This window comes from Acromyrmex echinatior, chromosome 7, assembly GCF_024713525.1.
Source record: "Acromyrmex echinatior isolate Ae372 chromosome 7, ASM2471352v2, whole genome shotgun sequence".
NCBI classification, from domain to species: Eukaryota; Metazoa; Arthropoda; class Insecta; order Hymenoptera; family Formicidae; genus Acromyrmex; species Acromyrmex echinatior.
In genome coordinates this window covers 940,805-958,355 of record NC_141858.1, presented here as the reverse complement: position 1 = coordinate 958,355, position 17,551 = coordinate 940,805, and the positions used below count along the sequence as shown (strand labels likewise).

At 36.1% G+C, this 17,551-nt stretch overlaps 1 protein-coding gene across 1 annotated transcript in view; it reads right to left on the bottom strand.

Annotated features, from left to right (window-relative positions):
- Nucleotides 1–17,551, bottom strand: part of LOC105144001 (uncharacterized) — a 171,652-nt gene that overhangs the window by 23,830 nt on the left and 130,271 nt on the right. The gene's annotated exons all lie outside the window — the stretch shown is intronic.

Below are 17,551 nucleotides of genomic sequence, written 5' to 3'. Positions count from 1 at the left end.
AAGTATAATTAAAAACAAAAATAATAAATCAAACTATAGAAAGTACAAAAGTTAAACCGCTAGAATACAATAACATTACATGTTTCGACTTTATATTTAGGCCTCTTCAAATGTACAAAAAATTATTTTATTTCCCGACGCAGTATAATACATTATTTAAAAGAAAGCGATTGTTTCGTTACATAATCAGATGAGAGTTAAAACAGAGAAAACGGAAAATTACTCGTCAAACGATTGGTTGACCGATTATAAAAGTTTCTCGTTGTTCTAGAGAGAATATAAAGAAACATTATAAGTTATCAAAACCTAAAAAATTGGTTTATTTAGTACAAGCATAATACGTCTCTCTGTTAAAAACTCACATTATAGTCCGATAATTGAGAAAAACCATGTTAATCTTATATAAAAAAACGTCAAATGTCAAAAGCAATGAAAAAGAATTTAATATCACATTATAAGCGTGTAACGTTCAATTTATAAAATAAAATAAAAAGCAGCGAAAAACGTCTAACGTTTTCAACGGATTCGACTGTAGCGATAAATCTTGGCAATGCAAAATCAAACATTATTAATTATCGGAATGTATGATTTGTGAAGAATGTCTTCTGTGTCCATCTGTAAGTTAAGACTATTGCTCTGTTTTTTAATATTAAGCATCTCTGAGGCAAGGCGTTTATTGTAACCGGTTTCATTCAAAATTTGAATATTATTCCAATCAAAATCATGATCCAATTGCGATCGATGATCTATTATTACCGATTTAGAGTTGGTGTTCCAGCGTATATGATTTCGATGTTCTGAAATCCAAGTTTTCAGCTTTCTCCCACGTAAGATGAGTCATAATCATTGCAGTTTGTCTTGTAAACAATATTAGACTTCGAGAAAGAGTCCAAAGGATCTTTATGTATTTTGAGAATTTCTTCAATTTGTTTGTACTGTAATAAGAGACCTTGATATTATTTTTATTGAATTGTTCGAATTTTTCTGTTAAAATCGGTATATAAGGCATCGGTATATAAGGTGAATCAAGATGGATTAATTCTTTAGTATTCTCTAAGTTATTAGTTCTAGATATCTTTTTTCGAGTTATATCCTTGATTATATACGTATTATTAATGGTATCAAAAATGAACTTAAACGGAAAATCATTTTCTATCAAAATATTTATGATAAGAGTAATATTTTTTGCATGAAAAACAGGATCCGACAACAATAGAATTCTGTCCACTAAACTAAAAATTATGCCTTTCTTTTGGGATCATCACATCGGATGGTTAGAGAAAAAATTTAAAAATCTGCCTGAGAATGTGGGTTTATGATACCAATCAAACATCAAATGATTATCTTTAATGATAGAAACATCTAGACAATTTAATCATTTTTCCCCATAGTAAACTTCCATGGTAAATTGTAGACGAGGATGAAACGAATTGAACGCGTTGAGAAAAGAATCCATCTTAAAAATCAAAACTCCTGCGCATAGGTTTTGATAATTTATAACTTTGATAATTTATTTCTGTCTTTCTTTATATTTTCACTAGAACAACGAGAAATTTTCGTAATCGGTCAACCAATCGTTTGACGAGCAATTTTCCATTTTTTCTGTTGTAACTTTCATCTGATTATGTAACGAAACAGTCGCTTTCTTTTGAATAATGTATTATACTGCGTCGGGAAATAAAATAATTTTTTATACATTTGAAGAGGGCCTAAATATAAAGTCGAAACATGTAATGATATTGTATTCTAGCGGTTTAACTTTTGTACTTTCTATAGTTTGATTTATTATTTTTATCTTTTATTATACTTATGTTAATCAAATAATGGAGTTTTATTAAGTTTTTGATTCAGGTAATGATTTTGTAAGCACATCAGCTATTTGTTCCTTTGATGTTGAATCCTCATAAATCTTTTTTAGTAGAGATCTTGTACAAAAGATATATTTGACATCGATATGCTTCAGTTTATGCTCCCACTTAGCAAGAAAATAAATGACTGATTGGTTGACTTTATATACAATGAGTGACACAGGAGTTAAAATACCGAATCAAATAAAAGATTATATCCTATTTTAGGGATATCCTATTTTAAATGATCCAGCCCAATATCTCGAAAACTACACCCAGTACACAAAAATGTTTCAGACAAAAGTTATTTGACTCGAAGAAGGACATAAGATGCTGTCATTGATTTGATCTTAGTCCTCTGAACATCACGTGAAGGTCGCCTTCAATTTTTTAAATGGAACCCTCTATTTCTTATTACATATTCTTATAGCTCATCTCAAGAGCTCCAAAACATTATAACTAAGTTATTTTTAAGTACTAGTTAAATTATAAGGCAAAATCGGGACTAATCGACCGATTAAGATAAGATCGGACAGAAAAAATGGAGGATGCCGAGACATCAGGATGAGGTAGCTTCTCAAGCAGCTAGAACGTCCGCCGAGAAGACCACGGCGGACTCGAATCAAAGGAATCGCCTAGAGCCGGAAAAGCTCTGTGCAAGACAAGAAAGAGGTCTCGGGCGAGAAGACTATCCGGGCGAAATTCGGATTCCGTCGCGGGAAGCTACGTCGCTGCCACGGGCCCACGCAATTCGTGAGGTCGCGCGGCGCCGCTATCAGCCAATCAGGCGCCGGGAGATCTCGTTCCCGATAAGCAGCGTAGCCTTGCATCCCCCATCGAAATCACTCGCGTTGTGGTACAAGCCGTGGGCAGTTGTTAAAGGATCCACGACACAGAGAGGATCTGTGTAAAGTGCCGAATCTTAGAGAGAATCGAATGGAAGGAGCTAATGGAAGGACGTGAAGGGGTCACCGGTGAGACAAGCGATTTCTGTAAAGCTGCCGATCTCCGATTTTTTGAGCTTGCCTCCAGGTTTAGCCCAAAAAATCAGCCCTGAATTTAGACATGATTTGATTCAGTTTATGAAATTGGAATTTCCCCTCCTTTATTTAGGTAGCTCATGTTATTTCTTTGTCAAACATTAGAGCTATCAATTTTCATGAATAAATGTAATTTTAATAATTTTAATAAATTTTAACTGTATTCGTTTTTTGTACACGGGCTTGCACCTGTGACGCTCAGTTGCAGTTGATCTGCATATTGAATGAGGTGACACCTGGAGTCTCTGTCTTTGTAATCACAAAGATCCATTTGAAGACCTCTGAGATTATGTTGGCAAACCTTATATTGAATAGTAACTTTTAAGCAGAGTCTGTCCCCAAAGAGATTCTTATGCTGGATCACCAGATCCATTCTGCGCACGGTACTATGACCCAATCATAGGGTTGGAAATCCATACGGGGGAATTAGAAAAAGAAAGAAGAAAAAGAAGAAGAAGAAGGTCACGCTAAAGTCCTGTCCCCGCTGCCACGATGAGTGGGAGGAGCTCGGTCTCTATCACCCCATGAAGGGACACGACCGCCGAAGGATGGAGTGAAGGAACTACCGACCAACTCAGGCTACCGCTGCCAACTAACAGGAAAGTAGAAGGCCATAAATAAAAGGAAATCTCATTTAGATTTATGAACTTAATAGTTCCACTCCCTCCTTTCGTTTGCTCATTAGAAAAGTAGACGGGACGTCGTTGGAGGGAGGGGACGCCGTAGGTGCCATTGTCCTTGGTGTTACATCCTTGATAAGTATGGCGAGAGTTAAGTCGTGGGCTAGCGGTGGTAGTGGCGTGAAGGGTGGTCAAGCAAAAAATTTGAAGCTACGAACGATTATGCAATTTGTTGGAGGGTGAGAGAAACCTGGTCGGTTCCGAGGGCAAACTGTTCGAGGAAATTTTGTATATTTTGCGGTTGTTTCCTCTTTTTTCTCATTTTGTTCCTACCCGTATATTGGTGTCCGAACACGGCCACCAAGAAAGAGAAGACGAAGTCTGCTAAGAGGGGGAACCCGTCTTTCCGACCATTTCAGAGTAAATTGTTGGGGAAAAGCGGCTGACGACGCTTGTGAGACTTCCTCGGTCCTTTCCGGGGAAGAGGGAGTTGTGATGTGACGTTTTTCATGTCCATCACTTTGCCACAGATAAGCCGAGTGGGTCCACCCGATTCGTGAGGACGTACAACAAGCGTGCGGACGCTATCGTTCAGGCGCCACCTTAAATTTATTTTTATTTATTTTCTTCTGTATTTTTTTTTTGTTTTTGTTTGCATTATTTTTCTGCGAGAATCGTTGCCAGGATCGGTAGCTGTGTGCGTTGATTGTGTTGAAGCTGTCTCATCCGGTTGCCAGCAAAGAAAAGGATCGCCGAATAGAACCGCCGAAGAAGACCATTGCCAAGAAGGCTCCGGATTACGCTAATGGCGGGAGCACGCAGGTCGTATTGCTCTTTCTAATTTGCTGCCTACACTGTTATTTGCATCCTTTTAGTGCCGCTCCTGTTTTTACAGAGGAAATGGAGGATACCGAGACGGATGAGATAGTTTCTCAAAAGGACAACCAGTTAGAACGTCCGCCGAGAAGACCATGGTGGATTTGGACTCAAACTAAAAGAATCGCCTAAAGTCGGGAGAACTCTGTGCGAGACAGGAGTCCTGGGCGAGAAGACTACCCGGGCGAAATTCGGATTCCGCGCTAAGTCGCGGAAAGCTACGTTGTTGCCACGGGCCCACGCGATTCGTGGAGTCGCACGGCGCCGTTATCAGCCAATCAAGCGCCGGGAGGTGTCGTTCTCGATAAGCAGCGCAGCCTGTGCATCCCCCGCCGAAATCACTCGCGTTGTGGCACGAGCCATGGGCAGTTGTAAAGGACGCAAGATTCACGACACAGAGAGGATCTGTGCAAAGTGCTATCGAATCTTAGAGAGAATCGAACGGAAGGAGCTAACGGAAGGATATGAAGGATATGAAGTCGCCGGTGAGACAAGCGTAGGAATTCTATAAAGCCGTCGATCCCCGATAATGAGCGAATAGCATGTGCTGAATTTGAACTACCGAAAGACTGCGGGCCGTACAGGGGACTACCACGAGTAATTAATTAAGTTGTCACTTGCCGTTCGCTCGAATTACATAGATTTTTATATTCAGTTCGCGTAAAGCTTGCTGCCCTCTCGCCACAGCGGTGTCACCGCGTCTCGTTAGAGTAATGTATGTTAATTCGCCAACTTGAATTGTACGCCGCGTTTGAGTCACATTTCGTGTACAGTAGAGAAAATCATTGTACGACGTCTGGCGGAAAACCGCGATTGTTGCTGTAAATTTTGATCGACTGATGAATTTGTGATAACGCTCGCGATAATTGCCTGTTGCCGTTCTTTTGTGTTATGCGACTCGATAACTTCCGCTTATAACGAATTCATAATCACACTGAGACGAGTTATTGTACCGCGTGGAGCTGCGTATTTGAATAGATTCTTGTAATTGTTTCCGTTACCAATATCAAATATATGTTTGTTATTTTCTTATTATAAAAAGGAAGTAGTTCTTATCTGGATTCTTGCGCCTTCCGATTCACTCCCGCTCCAAATCACCTCCACTGTCCATGCGGGACTGAGCAGTTAGTTGTCGTCCGTCGCATTAAAGAAAGATTGAGAATAATTAGTCAAGATTTAGCAGAATAACAAAGAGCGCCACGCTCACTCGTGCCTGGTGCTCAACTTAAATTAAGATTGATTCGTGGTAATTCAGTGAGTAGCTATTGACTTTAAATATCATTGGCTGTCGAATTGCGATCATCGAGAAGCGATAAAGTTGTGCCGTCGGTCGAGATTGCGGTCAGAATGCAAAGGAGCGCACTGTCAGCGTGAATGTTGAGATAACCAATTATGTTATGATAGATGAGTGCTCTAGGAGAAAAAAAAGATGGTTAAGTCATAATTTCAAAACAAATATGTTTAATCTGAAATCATTGTTTTAGATCACTGATTTTGAATAGTCAAATTGAAATCAGAGTTGTAACTCGAATTTTCCCACAAAATATATTCGAGTTAACAAGTACAATTCAATTCCATTATCCTAATTTTTTAATTTTATATCTATAAATTTTTAGGTTATAATTGTTAGATTATGTATGTAGCAATGGTTATTCAAATGACAATCCACTGTATTGCAACTTTCAACCTTATAACTTAATAAGTGTTTAACGAAAAGTAACTTAGTTATAGTGTTTTGGAAAGCTTTCGAAATGAGCTACAAGAATATGTAATGAGAAATAGGGGGTTCCATTTAAAAAATTGAAGTCGATCTTCACGTGACCTTCAGAGGACTATCTAAGGTTAAATCAATATCATCTTATGTCCCCTTTCAAGTCAAACAATTTTTGTCTGAAACATTTTTGTTTACTGGGTTTAGTTTTCGAGATATTGAGCTGGATCATTTAAAATAGGATACCCTGTATAACCAAACCAATTCTGTAGTCGCCAAGGCTATATATTCAGCTTCTATGGATAAAGTGGCTACTGATAGTTGCCTTCTTGTGATCTACAGGATCACAAGACTGATCTACAGGAATTTCCATAAACCTTCATTAAAATTCCAGATGTAGATTTCCTGTCATTTTCATTTTCGAAATCAGCATCCACAAAACAATGTGTTCAATATCTCCTTTCCTATAACATATAGCTCAACATTTAATAGATATTAAAGACCTTTCCAGCGAGCCTCTGTCTGCTCATGTTGATATCGACTGAAATGGTCTTGGTATATTCCCCTATTTGGTTTTCCGACCCTGTTATTGGATCACATTACCGTGCATATCAATTTTAGCTTTAGAGCTTCTTCGGGGACAGAGATTCGCTTATATTTTTGCATTTTATAGTAATTGCATTCTTATTCTTTAGAGTTTGTCAACACTCAAGGGGACCTACAATTTAACGTCGAATCTGAACGGCGAACGTAAAAAATCGCGTATGCGGAGTACAGGTCGGATCGAACTCGGATCCACAGATTGCGAGTCAATCGCACTGAGCAGTGAGCTATTCGATTGCCCGACTGAAATAGTTTGCGGCGTAGCTTATGTAAAGTCGTCATAACAAACACGAGATAACCTATTAAATTCTCTATAGAGTTTTGAGTCGTTCAGTTATCTGCTCTCTACTGTCCAAGCTGCCAGATATATTCGTAGATATATTAACTTTGCATTCTCTCATGTTGAAATATTTCAATAGCCTCTTCAGCCTACGTATATTGACTTAAGAATATTTCTCCTTTTTTTCATTTTATGCTTATGCCAAGAAATAAGGTTAATTTACCTAAATCTCTCATGAAATTTTATACTAATGTTTTCTTGATTTGTTCTATTTTCTTCCTGTTGTTTCCCGCTGTAATTATGTCTTCAACAAGAAGTAAATATATTTCTATTTCCGACAACCTCAGTATGTATAGGCATCTATCTACTTCAGACCTACTAAATCTTAAACTTATTAAAAAGATATGAATAGTCTTATTCCACGCTCTAGGAGCATGTTTGAGCTCGTAGAATGCTTTCTTGAACTTGCAGATTTGACCCATTTTACTTTGAAAACCTTCAGGAATCTTCCTCCTGAAATTCTCCATGCAGGAATGCATTTTTCACATCCATATTATAAGTAACGAGATCCTTTTCTATTATCACAGCTAGTAAGGTTCTTAACGTAATTAATCGTGCGAGAGGAGCATAAGTTTCATCATAATCGAAATCCTTCTTTTGTGGAGCCTTTGATTAACAGTCGGGCCTTATATCTCTCTATATTGTCGATATCTCTTTTGACAAAAATCCATTTATTGTCTCATTTTTTTTCTGAAAAAAGAGATGTCAAATCTCAGATGTCGTTCTGTTAAAGCATTTATTTCTTCTAGAGGTGTGCAAATTAGTTCAAATTCGAATCGAATCGAATCGAATCACAGTGGATTTGTTTTCGGATCTGAAAGTTCGAAAGTTAACCTGATAAGTTCGAAATTTCGAATTATTAATGGTTCGATTTTGAATCACTCGCCTCTTGCTCTCTCTCTCTCTCTCTCTCTCTCTCTCTCTTCCCTGCATCTCCTATCACCAATCTTGTATCGGCGCATATCAATCTTCGTGCATGAGCGTGGACTTATTCATCGCGTCAGTTATCATTGGACTCTATTAGATGTTTTCATCTTTCTGATATGCTGTGTAGTATGGCCGTGTTTCGATATACACCAAGATATAGAGAATGAACTGCGCGATCCATGTGTTAAAATGGTTGGTAAAAGTAAGAGAGAAGGACCATGGAAGATAGCCATTTCCATCTCTTTTCATTCTGTAATGGGAGAGAGAATGAAAGGGAAATTGATTTTACAAACTAATTTAAAAAAAAATAAACTATGAAATATTTTCAATGACAGTACAGATCTTTTTAGATAAACATAAAAATAAGTCATTTTCAACATATAGATATTACCAAAAAATATTGTTTTTAATACATTTATAACATACGAGGGCAAGTCAATAAGTTCTTAGAAAATTTGTCAGAGAGCACTCGCAGTGTCATGTCACATTACTTTTCGACAAGTAGCAGCTGATTACTGTCAAATTCTGAGTGGAATTCATCGCGGTTTCATTTCTATAGACGATTAAAGTGAATCTTTGTACTTTTTGCAAAATGGAAAAAACGAGTTTCATGCAGTGATCAAACATCTACATATAAAAGGTTTAACGCCGAAAGAAATCAAAGCTGAGTTGGATAATGTTCATAGCACATCTGCACTAGCGTTTGCGACTGTATACAATTGGGTAAATGAATTTAAACATAGTCGTACATCCACATGTGATGCACCTCGTTCGGGATGTCCAATTGAGGCTGCTAGAAATCATCGATAAAGTCCACGATATTATTTTGACTGATCGACGAATGAAAGTGCGCGAGCTTGTTGAGGCCAACAGGCATATCACATGATTTCAATTTTGCACGAACAATTGTGTATGAAAAAGCTATCGGCAAGATGGATGTGATGATCGCGTTTGCTTACTGTGGATCATAAGCGCGACCGTGTGACGATTTCAAAACAATGTTTGGAGATGTTTCAACATAATCCAGATGAACTTCTGCGTCGATTCATTACTGTGGACGAAACATGGATCCATTACTTCACACCCAAGACAAAGGAACAGTCAAAACAACTTCACCGAATGAATCAGCTCCGAAGAAGGCGAAGACCATGAAGTCGGCCACAGTTTTTTGGGATGCACGTGATATAATTCATATTAATTACTTTCCGTCGAAGCAATGGCGATTACTACGCAGCCCTATTGGACCGTTTCAACAACATTTTAAAGAAAAAACGTCCCCATTTGGCGAAGAAGAAAGTGCTCTTCCATCAAAACAATGCACGGGTTCACACGTGTCCGACACCGATGACCAAACGAATTCCACTACGAATTGCTTCCCCATCCAGCATATTCGCCAAATTTAGCCCCCTGCGACTATTTCCTGTTTCCAAATCTGAAGAAATGGTTCGGAGAAAAGAGATTCACCACCAGAGAGCGGCTCATCACCGAAACAGAGGCTTATTTTGAAGAGTTGGACAAATCATATTATTCGGATGGTTTGAAAAAGTTGGAGAATCATTGGATCAAGTGTATCGAGCTGAAAGGAGACTATGTTAAGAAATAAAAATGAATCGATAAAAAAAAATGTGTTTTACTATGTTTCTCTAAAAACTTATTGACTTGCCCTCGTATTAATTTTTTAATTTTTTACACTTGTACATTCAAAATTTTTTTAGCTTTTAATTTTTTTAGATAATGTCAGTATGTAAAAATTTGATTTAATTCGATTCGTTTTTGAATCAAAAGGATTCGATTTGATTCGATTCAGCGTAAAGATTTCAAATTTGATTCGATTCATTTTCGAACATGTTATTATAGATTGATGTAGTTATAGAACATGTTGTTATATATATATTCCATTCGATTCCACTTTGCAAAAGCTTGATTCGCACACCTCTAATTTCTTCACCAAAGCTTTATATCATTCATCTTTATTTTCTCGAACATCAATCTCTTCAAAGATTTCTAGTATATCATTTACACATGTAGAGCCAGAATCGCATAGTTTTCCAGGTATTTCGATTTTAATTTGTATCTCGTGCTTCTCCATAGCCTTAGAAGAGATATATTCTCAGATCTTTTATTTTCAGATTCATCAAATTGTAATTTGATCTCATCAATTTCTTGATTATCTTTCTCATTGCTTATTGAGCTCGAATTCTATTGAATCCATGATTTCGCAATCTTTTCTGTAAATAAATGCTACTCCTCAGCTTGATGAGTCCAGTCACTAGTAATCGACCCATTGAATGTGAATCTCGTTTCATCAAATATGACGTTTCTTCCCTGGATTATTTTATTCTCTTTGGGGTTTCAGAACTTATATCCATTTAGACAGTACTCTATAAAGTAACATTTGAATCAAACTTTCCTCAAACGAGTTCTTTAAGAGGTTTCAAATAGATGACGTATCCAAAAACTCTGATTTTTCTTATGTAGGATAGATCATCGAAACATAATGTAACCGGCAGCTTTCTGTTTATGACAGTAGTCAGACTTCTATTTATTACGTATATACCAGCTTGTACAGCATTTGACTAAAAAATCTTCCCGAGTTTATAATTTAACAGTATGCATTTTGCCTTTTCTAGAATGATCTGATTCATTCTCTCGGCGACGCCGTTGCGGTGAATATCTCATAGTGCACTCGTATTGTATCCTTTTTGCTCAAAAAATCCTTCATTCTATCGATAAGTATTCTCTACTATTGTCACAACGAAAATGACTTATTTTTGTGTTGAAATGTGCGGTGGCCATTGCTTCATACAAAGATGGAGAAGATTTTGAGATATCGCAAAACTTCTGTTTTTGATCTAAGATGTAGCTGGAGAAATGACTGTAGTTATCTATTAAGATAAGTATATATTTTTTTCCATCACTGATTCAGATGTAACGGATCCTATCAAATCGCTGTGCACCAATTGCAGTTTTTCTTTTCGATGTACATGATCATACGGCTTTTGTGTTTGTTTTCTTTCAATACAGATTCATAGGTAAGGATGACAAACTGCTATTGATTCCTGTAGTCTGTTTTTGAGATTTAGTTCAAGCTTTCTTCAAGTCGTTGTAATTGATATATCCTATTGGTTTATACCACAGTGCTGCGTCTTCATTTCTTGTACTTAGATTTGCATTGATAGAATTTCTAAAACTTAATTCGTATAGCTCCGAGTTTATTTCTGTACACTATTGCAATTACAGTGTCATTTTTTACAATTATTTCTCTGCCGTTTTCAAATGTAACTTGAAAACCATTCGTTTCATGTTTTCGTACGGACAACAAATTCATCTCAAGATTAAATACTGTTAATACATCTCTGACGTATATAAGAAGAAGAATTTTTCCTATCTGGTTAGCTACTGTTTTAGCTATTCTAATCTTTATAGGTATATCTAGATTTTTTACATTCTTTAAGGGAATACTACTGTCAATCAAATATTCTGTTGCACCCGAATCCAAAAACCATCTTACGTGTCTCTGAAATGTCTCTTGTCGCTGCTAGAAAGCAATAGCTTTGTGAGTTCGTTTGATCCTCAGAACTTGTAATTGCGTTGGCAGTTTTGCTGTCAGAATTTTTATTATCATAAATCCTGTTACGATATTCAATATATTTATATCCTTGCTTGCCACCAATAATTATACCTATAAGGAAATCTCGACGATTCGTTTCCTTTGGATGAGTTTTAATTTTTAAAACTTTGTTCCTTTTTTATAGCTCTGTCATGATACGAATGTTGTAAAAGTTGATTCCTTGATTTCATGTCATTCATTCTTGATTTGATATTCACTATTCTTGACAAAAGTAAGATTGTTTACTAAAGTAAGATTGTTTATAGCAAAGTTTCAATGGTAGTGACGTTGTCGTATTCGAACGGCATTGTCGGCAATAGAAGATGGCACACTATGTCTGTCTCTTTTAAAATGGTACCAATGAATTATAAATCTCTGATCAATTTATCAAATTTTTAAAAATTTATCAAATTTTTAAATGATTTGCTAACGTATCATTTTTTGCATCAAACTTCATAGATAATAGATAATAATACTTACGTATTAATAATTGACTTGCAATGCACCTTCTTTCAAATGTCTGTCGTAATGCAGTTCGAATGTTATCTCCTTATCCTTGGCGTACTTAAGATAGTTGTCTACAATTCTTTGAATTGTGTGGGATTTACACTTACTGTCGCGCTTCTTATTTCTCTTGGATAATAAAAGCAAGTATGTATCTCTTAGATACGTGCTTCCTTTTCCCGCTGCTCAGTCGTGTTCTGGTTTAAATTGTAATCGCCGTGTATAAACTTTCCAGAAATTCAAGTAAATCCATTTCATTTAGAAGCGTTTCAATGCGAAAATTCTAATTATCGAAATTGGTTCCATCGAATAATGGAATTCTGTACTTCTCTGTTTCATCCATCATTCTCACTTTTAGGTTACTTGCACTTTTACTTCGACAACGACTAATAGTAACTCAACAGTACAGTTTTTTTTTTACGTGAAATCTGAACATAATCTATCATAATTTGGATGAGTTTTCCGAAACTGAACTCAACAACTTACTGAGAGGAAAATAAAAAAGTTTTTATTTGAATTTTTGATACAACGTTCCTTCAGATTCGACATGAACGACCGATGAAAAAAGCCAGGCAGGAATATCCCAGAGAGTCAAAAAACTAGACAAAGATAAAAAAACCGCTTACATCATCTTCTAGCTATTCCTTAAATGCTCTCCCGAGATATGAAACTTACTTCAAAATAAATATAGAAATGAATAATATAAGTTTAATCTATATCTTTTTAATTACATAACAACGAAATAAACGCGATGTAGTTTCTTAGTTACAAAAAAGGCAATAAATTGTATTCTCTAACAATTTTATTTAATTTATATGTGAACGAGTTCTCATAGAGACTGATATTATTATTTGAAAGTTAGAATTCGTATCGCTTAAATTGAGCCTATTCGCAAGGAAACGGACTCTTGAATTATTTTTATTTCTCTTATGTTGGTAGTATTTTTTCGCGCCATATATATTTTTGAGATTGATGGTCTGTCTACGTTTTTTTTAGTTAGTTCGTGACACGTTTTTCATGTTCGTATTCATTTCCGGTTCTGCTACAATTCTTTTTGTACGCTTCCACTTTGTATAATAAAAGAGATCAAGATCATCATTGCCATTTATTATTGAAGAAACACCGCCCCGAACCACAGATTATGGGCCTAGATATCGTTGCCCGAGAATAAGTAACAGTAGTGCGAAAAAAAGGATTCGTAGTGATATTGATATGAATCATTAAACTCAATGTGTGCAAAATAATCATGGCACAGAATAACACTAGTTATTAATGCAGCGCATTGTCATCGAAAAATTGATCGGAAGAGACAATTACAGTACGTAGCAATCTGTTATGCAAACGTACCTCAAACAGGATTTATGATAATGCATGACAGGAACCAAACAGAATGCGGCAAAGTTGAGATGAGCGAGAATTAAAATAATTCTATCTGTCGACTCGTCAATCTACATGTACGTACAATATACGATGACTGCGAAAGAAGCTTAGGACAACTTGAAAGAAATCTATAAAGAATCGGGATTGTCGAGAAAAACCTCCTACGAGCAGTCGTAATGACACATTTAAAAAATTGCTCATCAGTAGAAGAATACGTTACTAAAATTTTGTCTCCATATCATACAAATTGAACGGAAATTTAAGGTTAAAGAGGAATGGATTGGTACATTCCTATTTGCGAGATAAATACAAACCTGCTCACCAGATAAATACAAACCTATGATAATGGGTATCGAGAACTCGAACACACCTATTACAAAAGTTTCGATAAAAACGAAATTATTACAAGAGGTGATGCAGTAGTCAGTTACAAGTAAAACGAAGAGATCCCCAGAAGGGCATGAATATTTCAAAAGGACCGAGATGCTATAATTGCAGCAAATATAGTCATTTAGCGAGAGACCGTCACAGTAGACGTAAGTAGACAAAATTATAGACCGACGCAGTAGACGAAATCAGTTACACAGAAACCGAAGTCGGCAAACACCGCAGCAAACTCTACATTTTTTTACGACTCTCAAAGTAAGTAATGCAAATACAACAGACTGGTACGTAAATTCAAGTGCATCTACACATATGTCTAACAAGCCATGTGATGTGTTGTTATCAAAAATTCCGTTTACTAATGCAGTAGTTGTAGCCAATAATGAAAGCGTGTCGGTAGAAGCGATGGGCAGCAAACAAATAGAAGTATTGCTAATAACACTAATAGCGTTTTCTCTTGGGATACACTGATGCAATCTCGCACCGCATCAGTTGCGTGTAAGCGTTACACTCAGCTACACTACACTAGAGTGGTGCATATCATAGTGTACACTACATTTATTGCGTTAAAATCCTATTCCGACTTGACTTCCATTTTCAAATTTTAAATGTCATACTGGTTCTACACCGTTCCTTTGAGACGATGTAGCAAAATCCCTTCGTGCATAAAATTTACACTATACCATAGCTATGGAAACACGGTATACCGAATGAGTTTGCGTACCACCAACCATGGAAACACGATACATTGTCTGAATGTTGCACTAGTGGGCGATAGTGCAGCAAGAGAAAAACGTTATAAAAAAAGCATTGATCAATATCCTGTACACACCTGAACTCCAGGGTTGGGTAGAGCTAAGTTAAAAAGATAAAAGTTAAATTAAAAAGTTAAAAGATTAATTAATTTTAACTTAACTTAGTTTATTTAATTTTAACATTTTAGACTATTAAGTTTTTAAGTATTTTAAACATTTTAGACTATTAAGTAAGACTATTAGTGTTTTTTAAGTTATATTTTGTCCGTAACTATTAATTTTTTATTCTTTGAAGTTAAGTCTCAGACATAATACGCGGCAATAGCGATAACTTAAAACAAGGTGAGGGTTGCAGGAGTGAGCAATTTTAGGTGTTGACTAATGAAATTATAAATATTCTAGTGAATTTTCTCACTTTTGTAATTTTTAACTCATTTCAAATTACACAATCGACCCCCAGATTTCAATCTATCAAAAACCGTGTATTTCGATGTATCTATTAGGTGTTGGAATTAATTCGTAGCGTTTTACAAGAGATGGCACAAGCAGTACACTATTTCGTTGTTACCTATAGTTCTGTATACATTGTAAACATCTATCATAGGACGTCATTTGCCGTACATAACCTTTCTTGAAATCATAAATAACAATACTGTATAATTCATTGAATATGTCAAAATTTGTGCCAGATAAAGTGTTTTTGCGGGGAGTTTTGCTTCATTACTTTAATATGAACAAAAGTGCAGCTGAAGCTCATCGTATTTTAGTGGGTGTGTATAGTGAACATGCTCTGGCTGAGCAAACGTGTAGGAAGTGGTTTGCACGTTTTAAAGCTGGTGATTTCGACTTGGATGACAAGGAGCGACCTGGTCAGCCGAAAAAATTTGAAGATAACGATTTGCAGGCACTGCTCAATGAAAACTCATGTCAAACACTTAAAGAATTATCTACGTCATTGGAAGTTGACTTCTCAACAATAGGAAAACGTCTTAAAAGTTTGGGCATGATCCAGAAGGAAGGACATTGGGTCCCATATGAATTGAAACCAAGGGATATTGAGAGATGTTTTCTCACGTGCGAACTGCTGCTTCAACGGCAGAAAAGAAAAGGTTTTTTGCATCGGATTGTTACCGGTGACGAAAAGTGGATCCATTATGACAATCCAAAGCGCAGAAAGTCATGGGTTAAGCCCGGCGAACCATCAACATCAGTGACAAAGCCCAATATCCATGGCTCAAAGCTCCTGCTCTGTATTTGGTGGGATCAGAAGGGTGTCATATACTACGAACTGCTAAAACCGCATGAAACCGTTACTGGAGATCTCTACCGACGGCAACTGATGCGCTTGAGCCGTGCATTGAAGCAAAAACGGTCGGAATACTTCGAAAGACACGATAAAGTCATCTTGCTGCACGACAATGCTCGCCCACACGTTGCAAAACCGGTAAAAACATACCTGGAAACACTTAAATGGGAAGTGCTACCGCACCCGCCGTATTCTCCTGATATTGCACCTAGCGACTACCACTTGTTTCGATCATTAGCTCATAGCTTGTGCGAGCAGAAGTTCACATCTTACGAAGATTGTACAAAATGGTTCGATTCCTGGATTTCATCTAAAGATGAACAGTTCTTCCGACGCGGTATTCATTCACTGCCCGAAAGATGGTCAAAAGTAGTAGAAAGTAATGGGAAGTACTTTCATTAATGTATTTTTTAATGCTCATGTGAAATAAATAACATTCTTTCATTAAAAAAACGCTACGAATTAATTCCAACACCTAATAGTTTCTAATAGGTAGAAATCTATTATTCCTTATTACTATCGCTACTCCCTCGTATCGTGTCTGAAGCTTTAGTTATACCACAGGCCAATATTTATAGTCGAATCTTACATACTAAACAGTATGTATAAACAAAACATGTAAATAAAATACAAAGTATTTGTTAAATGAAGTATACTCGTATATTTGTCATTTTCGTTATTTAAAACCTTGCAATTATAAAAAAAATAAAGAAAAAACAAATTTAACTTTTAACTTTTCAATTACTCTTTTTTATTAACTTAACTTTAATTAAATTAATTTCATTATAAATTAACTTGTATCTTAGCTAAGTTAAATTTTCAAGGTTGTTAACTTTAACTTAACTTAGTTAAAAAAAAGTTAACTTACCCAATCCTGCTGAACTCACAACTAACCTACTTTCAGTAAGCAAGATCGTTCAGAACAGGGTTAGAAAAAAACCCGAGCTTTTTTAAAGAAAAACTCAACCCACTGGGTTTTATGGGAGTTTTATTGGGTTTTATTGGGGTTTTTTGGAGTTTTTTGGGTTTTTTAGGGGTTTTTTAAAATAAAATTGATTATTAAATAAATTTGATATATTTTTCATGTAATATTTAGTTTACGTTGTATTTATCATTATTTAATTATATATTCAAATAAAATTAATTACAAATAAATTTTATAAAAATATTATAGTAATAAATTTTTCAAAAAACTTTGTAAAAAAACTTCTATGTAATGAAAACTCAACAAATAGAAAATAAGAAATGTCCATAATAGTTAAAACTGAATCTTTTAATGCTTAAATAATTCAATATGAATTTATATATGCTATGCAACATATTGTATATGTATATGCATATACAGGATCCATTATGAAAGTAATGCGTATGATTTTATTGTGACGCGAATATCCATCGGAGCGGGGTAAAATGAGTCGGGAAATGTGATGGGGGGTCTGCCCTTTCAAGGCAGCCGGTCGCCAGTTTGCTCCGAGTAGTCTGAGTGGAAAGACGTGCCTTCGCGTGAAGTGTGTTTTTCGACTTTGTAACACGGCGCGATGGAGCGTTCGCTTGAACAACGATACGCCATCAAGTTTTGCGTGCGACTTGGAAAGAATGCAACCGAAACATTCCAGATGCTTCAAGAGGCCTTCAAGGACGACTGCAT